The sequence below is a fragment of the Crinia signifera genome, chromosome 2 (assembly GCF_055691185.1).
Source record: "Crinia signifera chromosome 2, ASM5569118v1, whole genome shotgun sequence".
In the NCBI taxonomy this organism is placed as follows: Eukaryota; Metazoa; Chordata; class Amphibia; order Anura; family Myobatrachidae; genus Crinia; species Crinia signifera.
The window spans coordinates 367,989,616-368,001,938 of record NC_139218.1 but is presented as its reverse complement, the minus strand read 5'-3'; the positions used below and the strand labels follow the sequence as shown (position 1 = coordinate 368,001,938).

Genomic DNA, 12,323 nt, shown 5'->3' with positions numbered 1-12,323 from the left:
CTGTCATTGTAATCCCGGCTAAGTGGCTTCCTGCTGCATTCCTCAATAACCGTGCCGCGCCGTGACGTTCCTTCTTCTCCAGATTAGTAGTCACACTAAATCCTTTTCTCAAATATTCTTGGTTCCGTCTCCAAACTTTTTATATAGGCAAATATGTACATGTATAATATTTGTATATAAATATTAAAGTTTCTAATAATTTTCAAGTCGTTTAAGGTGAATGTGTGTTATTACTAAATTTGGAATGATGATTAAAGTAGATATTTACAAGGAAATGTTATACAGTATAGAGAAGATTTATTATTTGTTGAAATCTTTGACTAGACCTCTTCTTTGGAATGTTGGGGCCTAAGGTGTGTATCCCTGTATAGCCACTCATTAGATTATTAAATGAACAGTCAATGGAATCATTGGATTGTCCACAGTTTAGCTAATGCACATCATCTAAATGTTTAGGGCATAGCCAATGTGATCATTGGAATGTACACCAAAGCATAGCCCAAACTCTTATCCTCAACGGGTGCCGGATGACTGACAGACAGTAGGGATTCCGACTGTTCATTACACCAACGTCGGAATCCCGACTGTTCAAACCCGTCCTGATGGCCACCGGCTATTCTCCCTCGTGGGGGTCCATGACTTTGTTGTGCACCCCCGCTGTCTGAGTCCGGGCAGTCAGGATCCCGACATCGGGCTAATGACTGTCAGGATCCGGACGGTTGGTGTGCTATATCACTCCCATCCTCAACAACCCCCAACAGTGCAAGTTTTTCTGGTCCCGTCACAGATTCACAACTGGATTCATTAGTGCCACCTTTGGAACCTTTTAAAATGTGTCACTGAGTAATAAGTACACCTGTGCACCTGCCAATTGACCTGAAAAATGTTAACTGTTTGGCGTTTCGTAGGACAGATTTTGAGAACCACTGACCTATTTAATCACTACAATGTGCACAGCATATCCAATCTAATTATTGGAATGATCACAGCATAGCCAATCTGATTATTGGAATGTTCACAGCATATCCAATCTGATTCTTGGAATGTTCACCGCATATCCAATCTGATTCTTGGAATGTTTACAGCATATCCAATCTGATTATTGGAATGTTCACAGCATAGCCAATCTGATTCTTGGAATGTTCACAGCATATCCAATCTGATTCTTGGAATGTTCACAGCATAGCCAATCTGATTCTTGGAATGTTCACAGCATAGCCAATCTGATTATTGGAATGATCACAGCATAGCCAATCTGATTATTGGAATGTTCACAGCATAGCCAATCTGATTATTGGAATGTTCACAGCATAGCCAATCCGATTCTTGGAATGTTCACAGCATAGCCAATCTGATTATTGGAATGTTCACAGCATAGCCAATCTGATTATTGGAATGATCACAGCATACAGATGTACTGGGTCTCATCTTTGCCGCCAGGCCGCCATGGCGGAGGCTCTGGCGCATCGATATTCTCCTGGCGCTGGCGTCCGCCAAGGGGTGTGGGAGCACGCCATGTAATACAATCCGCCACCACTGGGTGGCTAATGCTCCATCAAGCTACAGTCGGAGTGATGTGCCAGTGGTACATTCACTGTAAAGAGTGCGCTTACAGTATGAGACGCTCGTGCATAATATGCTGCTCGTAGGAAATGAGACGCTCGTGGCCGTAGGAGTGAGCAAAAGGGCTACAAGCTGTTCACGTAGCCGTAATGTGTAACAGTAATGTGTACAGTATGCAGCTAAAGGCAACCGCCTCCTCCCCTTCCAGACTTGACCTACAGTACACAAAAGTACAAGACATTATATTACAGCGCTAATCCATGTAAGGGATGCAGGGATTCGTGTTTCGCTGCTCGGGCTGCAGATGCCACTGATTGTATGAGCAACACTCCACAGCCTGTACATATCAATGTGCTGCGTAGGTTAGTGGTTAGCTGCGCGGCTCTTCATGCTTGGAGACCTGGGTTCGATTACAGTGACATCCTTTTTTTCCCTTCCATTCCAATATTTTGTAGAGTGATATTTAATAAAACCAGACCATTTAACGTAAAAGTGTTATTTATAATGTGTCCCTATAGATTGTAAGCTTGCAGCAGGGCCCTCCTACCTCCAAGTCTGTCTGTTGCTACAGTACCCAGTTTGTTTTATCACTGTCTACAATTGTAAAGCGCAACGGAATCTGCTGCGCTATATAAGAAACTGTAAATAAATAAATGTGTCAGTCAGTAACGAGTACACCAGTGTCCCAGCTACTGTACTGTGGGTGTTCATGAAGTGTTGGCAGAGGCGTACCTAGGTATATGTAGGCCCCATAGCAAAAGTTTGTAAGGGCCCCCTATTTAGCAACTGATGGTGATAAATGTATGTAAAACATATTAATTAGACAGCAAAGATGGGCCCCCTTCAGCTCCGGGCCCCATAGCAGCTGCACCCCTTGCACCTATGGTAGTTACGCCCTTGAGTGTTGGTATACTGTACAGTAAGAGGACTTGATTTGGCTACAGTACCATTGCACTAGTGTTGTCTCTTGCAAGGAGTGATGTCTATGCAACTGAAGTCAATCGCCTCCTCCCCTCCCCCCCCAGGGGTGTAGGGGGTCGGCTAATACAGGACATTACACCACAACATCTCCTGCAGAGCTACTGTAATGTAATCCACGAAGGGGCGGGCCGTCTCAGACGCTGCCGCGACTCGGGACTCGCAAAGGGGCGGGCCGTCTCAGACGCTGCTGCGACTCAGGATGCGCCAAGGGGCGGCCCGTCTCAGACGCTGCCAGGACTCGTGTTTCACCGCTAGAGCTGCAGATGCCACTGATTGTATCTGCACTCCACAGCCTGTACATACTGTATCAATGTGCTGCGTAGGTTAGTGGTTAGCTGCGCGGCTCTTCATGCTTGGAGACCCGGGTTAGACTACGGTGACATCCTTTTTTTCCCTTCTATTCCAATATTTTGTAGAGTGATATTTAATAAAACCAGACCATTAAACGTAAAAGTGTTATTATACATTTATAATGTGTCCCTATAGATTGTAAGCTTGCAGCAGGGCCCTTCTACCTCCAAGTCTGTCTGTTGCTACAGTACCCAGTTTGTTTTATCACTGTCTACAATTGTAAAGCGCAATGGAATCTGCTGCGCTATATAAGAAACTGTAAATAAATGTGTCAGTCAGTAACGAGTACACCAGTGTCCCAGCTACTGCACTGTGGGTGTTCATGAAGTGTTGGTATACTGTACAGTAAGAGGACTTGATTTGGCTACAGTACCATTGCACTAGTGTTGTCTCTTGCAAGGAGTGATGTCTATGCAACTGAAGTCAATCGCCTCCTCCCCTCCCCCCCAGGGGTGTAGGGGGTCGGCTAATACAGGACATTACACCACAACGTCTCCTGCAGAGCTACTGTAATGTAATCCACGAAGGGGCGGGCCGTCTCAGACGCTGCCGCGACTTGGGACTCGCAAAGGGGCGGGCCGTCTCAGACGCTGCTGCGACTCAGAATGCGCCAAGGGGCGGCCCGTCTCAGACGCTGCCAGGACTCGTGTTTCGCCGCTAGAGCTGCAGATGCCACTGATTGTAAAAAAACAAAAGACAAAATAAAGAGTCTGTACCGTACAGTAGAGTACTGTAGCGAGGCCGGAGGAAAATAACTTCCGTACTGAATTAGTGTAAGAATGGGATTCTTCACCATTAGAGCAGTAACATTCTGAAAGTCATTGTCGGTGGGGGCGGTTACAGCTACTACTGCTCATTAATTTTAATCAAAACTGTATTCATTTTTGGCCACTAAGGGAATCCTACAGTACTGTATACTGCACTGTACATGTAGATACTGTACTGTACAGTATGTTTTACTCAAGTCAACCAACTGAACTGTAGTGGACAGTATCTACAGTAACTTGTAACTACTGAGTTACAAGTTACTGTAGATACCGTACAGTTCAGTTGGTTGAACCTGATGGACTACAGTTACATCTTTTTTTCAGCCTGAATTACTGCACAACAGTACAGGTAGAGTACTACTGTACAGTATGTTACAGGGTGGACCTACACGTACAGTACTTTCCGGTACACGTGGTGGGAGCCCTGGTGTTACACTGTACAATACTTACCAACCGCACTGGGTCCCGTCTCCTGCTGGGTGGAGGTGGAGGCCGTCAGCTATTCCTGGCTGGGCGGGAGGCTTTCGGATGCTGCAAATGTAAAAAAAAAAATACAAAATAAAGAGACTGTACCGTACAGTAGAGTGCTGTAGCGAGGCCGGAGGAAAATAACTTCCGTACTGAATTAGTGTAAGCACATCCTGAGGTGGAACTAGTGGATGTGCTAGGGGGCCAAAATATTGCCTAGGGTGTAATTTAGGCTAGGGCTGGCTCTGCTACTGTATATTGTACTATAGATACTGTACAGTATGTTTTACTCAAGTCAGTACAGTAGTTACAGTACAAGTTACTCTAGATACTGTCCAGTACAGTTCCGTTTGTTGAACTTGATGGACTAACATCTTTTCTCAGCCTTAATTACAACAGTGCAGGTAGAGAACTACTGTTCTGCACTGTAGCTACTGTATGTTACAGGTTGGGCCCATACTGTAAGTAGAGTATTACTGTACTGTACATTACTGTACTTACCACCAGAGCTGGTGCTCGGCTGCTCCGTCTCCTCCTGACGGGGTTGGGGGGGGGGGGGGGGGCAAGCCGCTCACTCCCTGGCACTGTGGAAAAGCACACAAAAAACTATTGTACAGTATATTTTCTACTGTAACACTAATGTACTGTACTATACAGAACCTCCCAACATACTTTAACCTATTCCAGGAGGGATGAAATGCTCTGTTCCTTGACCTCAATGCCAGTGGCAGTTGCAAAGTTGCAGGGCTGCAGCACAGTCCAAAATTCAGATAGGGGAGCACAACCTACTGCCACCCCAAACACCAGTCCCTATTTGAACTTTGAACAATTGTGCAGCCCCACCTCTGCAAGTGGCACTGGCAAGGAAGTCCAGGAGCAGAGCATTTTGTGGCCCCTGGAATGGGTCATGTTGGTACTGTAGGTCCTGTACAGTATGCCACATGTTTGAAAGTCAATATGCAATGTTCTGTACTACAGTATACTGTACTTTAACTGCACCAAGAATACTCTACTGTACTTACAGTGGCATTGACGCCTCTCCTGCGCCGTCATCCTGCTGATCCCTGGAAAAATAAGAAACAGTACAGTACAGTATAATGACTATTTGAAGAGTCTTCTCAGATGTACAGTACAGTACTGTAGCAGTACACACCCACACAGAGCCGCCAAGAGAAATCCTGGGCCCCGGTACAACAATTTCCTGTGGCCCCCACAGACAGAGCTCCTCTGAGGACCTGTTGTTACGCCACTGCTTCCAAGGTGGATACAGGGACACAAATTTACGCCGTAATGCCTATTACAGTACACATGTCACACATCCATTACATACTGTACTGTATTATACCACATGCCATAATGCTCGTTACACGCTACTGTATGCCATACACGTAATACTGTACCTACAGTTTGACATATTTTACAACATGCCATAATGGCAATTACACATTATTCCACACACCATAATGCTCATTGCATATCAGGGGGTTAACATGCTCGTTGCCATGGGATTAACCTGCTCTGCCAGGTGTTACATGCTCTGCCAGGGGGTAACATGCTCATTGCCAAGGATTTACAGTACATGCTCTGCAAGGGGTTAACATGCGGACATCCAGAGTTGGATCTCAGCCCCAGCAGCATGCAGGGAGGCAGCAGACACAGAAAAGCCAGCCACCCACCTTCCACCCACCTTCCACAGTGACCTGGACATGGGTTAAGAACCAGGGCTGCTAAGATGGGAATGTGGGGAGTGGGGTGGGCTGAATTCTGCGGAGTGGGTGTATTAACGCAGGGTTGCTCCTCCCAGCACCCAGAGACTCCCAAGTCACGTGGCAGGCCCTGGAGATGGAGAACGGAACAACGCTCAGAAGAACCTCTGTGATACTGCTGCCCCCACATCTGCACTCCCAATGCCACTACTGAACAGCTGACTCTGGTGCACTCAGACCCGGCGCACTCGCCAACAATTTTTAAAAAAAAACCTCTGTCCAGATCAGGGCACCCCTGACAGGTCCAGGCACGGATAAATTGTACCTGCTCCCCTCTCGGCACCCCTGCCCCCACGCTTCTACTCTAAGTGCCACATTCACAATCTCTTTTCACAATATCTCCATACTGTACTGTTTACAGTAAAGTTTGGAACTAGACACACCTGTGCAAAATTCTACTAGCAACTACTGTATAATCTCCCTGAAACTCATTTTCAAAAGGAGGCAAGTACAGTATGCTGTACAGTAATCAGCACATTAAAAACAAATATGAAATCCACCATGGCAACAAGTAGAAAATGTACAGTAGCACTCAACATTGTACAGTACTTACTTTCCCTTAGGGAGTCCAGTAGTTGGGGCTCCCGACGAACCAGGTCGCTCCACCTGCGCTGGAGGCTCCTGACATTCCTGTCCCTCCGGAATCTGTCCCTGATGGCCTGGCTTGCCCCCTGGTAGGCGTCCACAACCTCACGATTGGAGACCAGGGGCCTGTCCCGCCAAGCCACCAGGGTGAGGAGCTCCCCTGTCCCGAAGGGCCTCGCTCTCTGCCTGCGGTCCGCCATAGTGCAGCAATGCAATATTCAGTACTATATACTGTATTACTACTGTAATGGCGCTCTGCCCACGTGCGTCCTGTGCGCTGTGCGGAACAGCGTCGCATTTCTGTGCGCCCGCAAGAGTAGTGAGTACAGTAGTTTATCACTGGCCAGTGATAAACTACAGTACTTTATGAACAGTACAGCTTGCCGGACGCAGCATTGTTGTATTAAAGTACAGTATTATACTGTATATTGTAAAAGAACTTTTGAACACTACAGTATACTGTACTGAGACGTACAGTATTAGCGTCTGTGCCGCTCCGGTATACACCACAAGCGCCCATGACCAGTACAGCTTGCTGGACGCAGCACTATTGTATAAAAGTATTATATATATATATTATATAATATTATATATATTGTAAAAGCATTATATTTTATATAATACTTATACAATATACTGTAAACTAATACTATAATATAAAAAGTTTGACGCCGTAATCGAACACGGGTCTCCATCATGAAGAGCCGTGCAGGTACAGTATCAACTACACTACACAACAGAGCTGCGTCCTTCAAAGTACAGTAAAATGATCGCTATACGAATCAGTACAGTACAGTACAGTACTGTGAATGTCCTACTGCAACACCATACTGTATTGTGGGTAACTTTAGACCAATATACTGTACTGAGACGCACTAGCATCCGTGCCGCTCAAGTACTGTATACACCAAAAGCGTCCATGTACAGTACAGTATATTTAGGACTAGGGTTGGCTGTACACTATCTACAGAATACTGTAGTACAGCTTGCTGGACGCAGCACTATTGCATAAAAGTCTTATACTGAATATTGTAATAGAATTACAGTATACTGTTTATTAGTGAACTCAGCGGCTATTTATTAGGAGTGTCAGAGACGCTCCTGCGAGGCAAATAAAATGCAGCTCCTCTCCGTCTCCGCCAAAGAGACGCGATCACGCTCGTGCAGGCGGCGTAAGAGAGGTGGTGACTAGGCTTGCAAGGGATAATAAAGTTCCTGTGCCTCATGCACGCGCTGCAGCACAAATTTTACGCATGCGCAAATGAGATTTTCAAAAGTGACATCTGGTGGTTAATCTGTGATATTGCACGCCACGGCGAATCGCCAAGCTTGTAAAAGATATTGCGAATGCCGAGCGCCACGGCCGCCATGACGGCCATGGCGGAAAAATCGCCATAGGCTGCAAAGATGAGACCTGCTACATCTGTAGCCAATCTGATTATTGGAATGTTCACAGCATAGCCAATCTGATTATTGGAATGTTCACAGCATAGCCAATCTGATTATTGGAATGTTCACAGCATAGCCAATCTGATTATTGGAATGATCACAGCATAGCCAATCTGATTATTGGAATGATCACAGCATAGCCAATCTGATTATTGGAATGATCACAGCATAGCCAATCTGATTATTGGAATGTTCACAGCATAGCCAATCTGATTATTGGAATGTTCACAGCATAGCCAATCTGATTCTTGGAATGATCACAGCATAGCCAATCTGATTCTTGGAATGATCACAGCATAGCCAATCTGATTATTGGAATGTTCACAGCATAACCAATCTGATTATTGGAATGATCACAGTATATCCAATCTGATTATTGGAATGATCACAGCATAGCCAATCGGATTATTGGAATGATCACAGCATAGCCAATCGGATTATTGGAATGATCACAGCATAGCCAATCTGATTATTGGAATGATCACAGCATAGCCAATCGGATTATTGGAATGATCACAGCATAGCCAATCTGATTATTGGAATGATCACAGCATAGCCAATCGGATTAATGGGATATTAATGTCATTTAGGACCCTCCTACATGAGATAAGTGGGCCAGATGTACTAAGCCTTGAAATATGATAAAGTGGACAGAGGTAAAGTACCAGCCAATCAGCTCATGTTATGCTACAGGCTGTGTTTGAACAAAAAAAAATCAGGAGCTGGTTGGTTGTAATTTATCTTCCTCTCCAATTTATAATTTTTAAAGTCTTAATACATCTATCCTGATGGCTCCGGACATGAGAACACCGTTATGTCAGACACCTACTTGTTCATTTTGCAAACTTATCTTTACATATAAAAGGCTAACTACTCCTCACCTCTATGAGGTGAAGTTCTGCCGCTGACCACTGGATGCCACTCGACAGACCAAATTACTCCTTTGTGTGCTAAAGAAGTCATAACAGAAAGTGAAAGCCATTTTTGCAGGGACACTGATCTGTTTAAAACTCGCTGGACATGGAGAAAGGAAGCTGTGAAGACAGGGACTGGAGGTAGCAGCAGATTGCCCACTGCTGGCCTGCCCCATAAACCTGTGATGTCATGATGTCATACCCAGGGGGCAGGGCCACTGGCTATTGCAAGTGTAGAGCCAGCTGAGCATCCCATATGCAGCTGTGCATCAATGGTACTGGCTGTAGGGTGCATTTCTAGATACTCCGTAGGTCAAATGCAGGTACAATAGGACAATGGAGGTTTCAATCTGTGCTTCGCCACCGCATGTGCACCCCTAATTATGGCCCTGGATCCCACTAGCTAATTTTGAGTCTGAGATTTTGTGTTTTTATTTTTTAGCTAGTCATCTCCGCACATCTCTGTGGATTGACTACACATTGTCCCCTTTTATATGTTTTTTTTTTCTTCAAACGTTTGTTTTTAGCGTGTACCAGCGTTATTTATTAATAACGTATCTCACGGCATTCCTTTTGGGAGCACAGAAAAAGATGATATATTATTTAATGACTCTTGGCTGAGATCAGCAATGACCTCCGAACATGTTTGAAGGTGTACATCTTAATCTGCTGCTGAAATGTACAAGAACGAAAGTGTGCCGGAGGCAGCTAAGAGAGGAAAAGTGCAGCGTTCCTTCTGAGAGTATGAAATAGGTCCGTTTTAAAGTGTTTCTCTTCCAGATATAAAAAAAATTCCAAGTTCAGAAGCCGCTTTATATTACCAAAGTATATATATTAAGCCTATTATATAAAAAAGCCGCTTTCTTCCTGTTGCACTAGTTTTCCTGCATGGTGACTGTCGAAGAACTGAAGCTAGACTCCAACACAAACTAAAGCTAGAAGATATTTTTAGATTATGCGGTTAAATAGAAATCAATGGCGAATTAAAAAGTGGTGTATTTGCAAACCGCTTCAGGTATCTGGAGAACTGCAGGAGTGTGGCTTTACTAGCTGCAGTCATGCTGAATAATGAAATGCAGAGGCACTTCCTGCATAACAAATGGATGGCAATGATGCAACTTCCACCATCCACATACAATATTCATTTGCACTCTGGTGGCCATGGAGATTGTCGGGTCATGTGTCATGTGTTTTGTGAGAAGCCCAGACCGGGGCGCTGTGCTTGACACTGCAGGGGACCTATATCTGGGCTGCACATCACAAACAGAGGCCATCACTGCCCCCTCCCCACCCCCGAACAGCAGCTGAATGTCAGTCATTGACAATTTGCTGCCGTCCTGCTTCTAACGTTGCAGGAGCCATTCGCGCATGGACAGAATGGGTCCTGCACAGGTACAAAGTACAGAACATCGGTACCTAGGGTTGCCACCTCACCCTTCATCCATTCTTGGAGATTTGAAACTCCATACCCTAAGGGCATGGCCTATTCAAATGTGGGTGTGTTATATTCTAAAGTGGGCCTGTCATTTAATATATGAGTGTGTGTATGTATGTATGTATATATATATATATATATATATATATATATATATATATATATATATAGGTGGCAGGCAGCGGCGGAAAAGTGTTCAGCCCCGCCGGGAGCAGCAGGCAGAGTCTCATACTCTGCTCACACGGACGTGGGCCGGCGGGAAGCTGGTGGCAGTGCGGCCAAGGTGGAGGCAGGAGGTCAGGCTGCTCTTTACCAGACCAGCAGTCATGGTGGGTGGCGGGCTGCCAGCAGTCATGGTGGGCAGGCGACGGCTGGCGAGCTGCCTACAAGGCAAATACTCGCGAGATGATATCATCTCGCGAGTACATCTGTCAGGCTGTGGAGGCAGGCCTGGCAGGCGCAGCGCTGCTGTACACTGGGGTCAGGCTGGAGGCTTTTCCAGACACCAGGATTCCGGGAGAATCCAGGGAACTGGAAAAGTCTCCTTGGGGGTTGCCACCTAATCGGGGAGAATCCCGGAAATCCGCGAGAGGTGGCAACCCTATCGGTACCTGGTGCATAACACAGGTGCAGCCACACCTGGTTGATCCTTGGGATGATTAGAGCCAATGTCCTCTCCAAGCTCTTCTGAGCCAGCTGATCAGCAGCTTTTTTTAGGCAAGAGCTGGGTCAACCAGTCCTATTTGATCCCTGTTAGGGGAGTTGTTAAAAGAGTTCAAGGCTTCTAATGGGAAATGGGTTCTACTTCATGAAGAGTTCTACTTTGTGTATTTGTTGTTCCAAAAACATCATATTCACTTTCCATATTTACTTTCCATATTTGTCTCTCATGGTGTTGAGCGACTTTATTTAAAACACTAGAAGCCAATGGAAAGAGATGGACAAGAGGAAAGTGTGAGAAACGAAGGGTGTGAGGTTTCTCAGCCCTTTTTCCTATTCTCAGAAGAAGTTGCATAGACTTCTCGGGTATCCCATTGCTTATCTCCATTATTTACTCCCCCACCACTACCACTCTGAATTGCTATTGTTGGTTCACCTCAGTTTTCTGCTGACTTTCAGCTGCCCACTCTGTTCTCAACACCACCACTGCTATATACCGTTAGAGAGATGACCCACAACCTAGGCATATGCTGACTGCCTGCTGCCTCCCAAAGCCCCCCCCCCCCCCCCAACCAACCACCACCCCACAGACACAGTCCCCTAGATCAGCAATTCCCAACTATTTTTCTCTCCAGTACCCCTTGACTAGGCTTTTCATGTATGAGTACCCCTCCTTTTAATTAGCAATATCCACAGTACTTCCGAGTGGAGTGGAAGTGAGCGGTATGCGTGTCCTTATACATGTGCTTATATTAAGGAGTAGCAGAGGAGTAGTGTGCGGTCAGGAATCGGTCCCTCTGTGTCTGGCCACTGGCTTTGTACGGTCTCCGGAGTTCCTGCTAACGCCTGTAGGATTAATGCCACTGCTACCTCCAGATGATGATGGATGTCTGAGGGAAGTGCGGGTAGGTCCCAGTGTAATGCTGGTCAGGCAAAAGCACCAGGAAATGCTGATGTCTCTGCAGGTTAAAACCGGAAGTGACGAGACCTTGTTCATCTTCACACAGCAATGAGAGACTTCTTCCATCATCAGTAGACTTCTTCCGCCATTACCAATATATTAATTTCAAGTACCCCCAACCGGTCTGCAGTGTGCTCCCAGGGGTACTTGTACCCCTGGTTCGGAACCACTGCCCTAGATCCTACTATTGCTTCCATGACCCGTGTGGTGACCTGGCGCATGCATACAAAGGTCCTGCTTCCCTACAAACATACTCCCCGCTAACACAGAGGACCGCAGGTAAAGACCGGCTCTGAATGTCGGAACATTTCACCAGAGTATCCATGAATTGCTGCTTAACAAAGCTATACACAGCATTGAGCTGATGCCATGTACGAGTGAAAAGTAACAATTCTCTTTACACTTGACTGTATGTTGGTAGTG

The 12,323-nt window shown here is 45.8% G+C and overlaps 1 protein-coding gene across 2 annotated transcripts in view; it reads left to right on the top strand.

The window, feature by feature from the left end:
• The window catches only part of ELMOD1 (ELMO domain containing 1), a 107,621-nt gene that overhangs the window by 64,093 nt on the left and 31,205 nt on the right, over window positions 1-12,323 (top strand). The window lies entirely within an intron of this gene.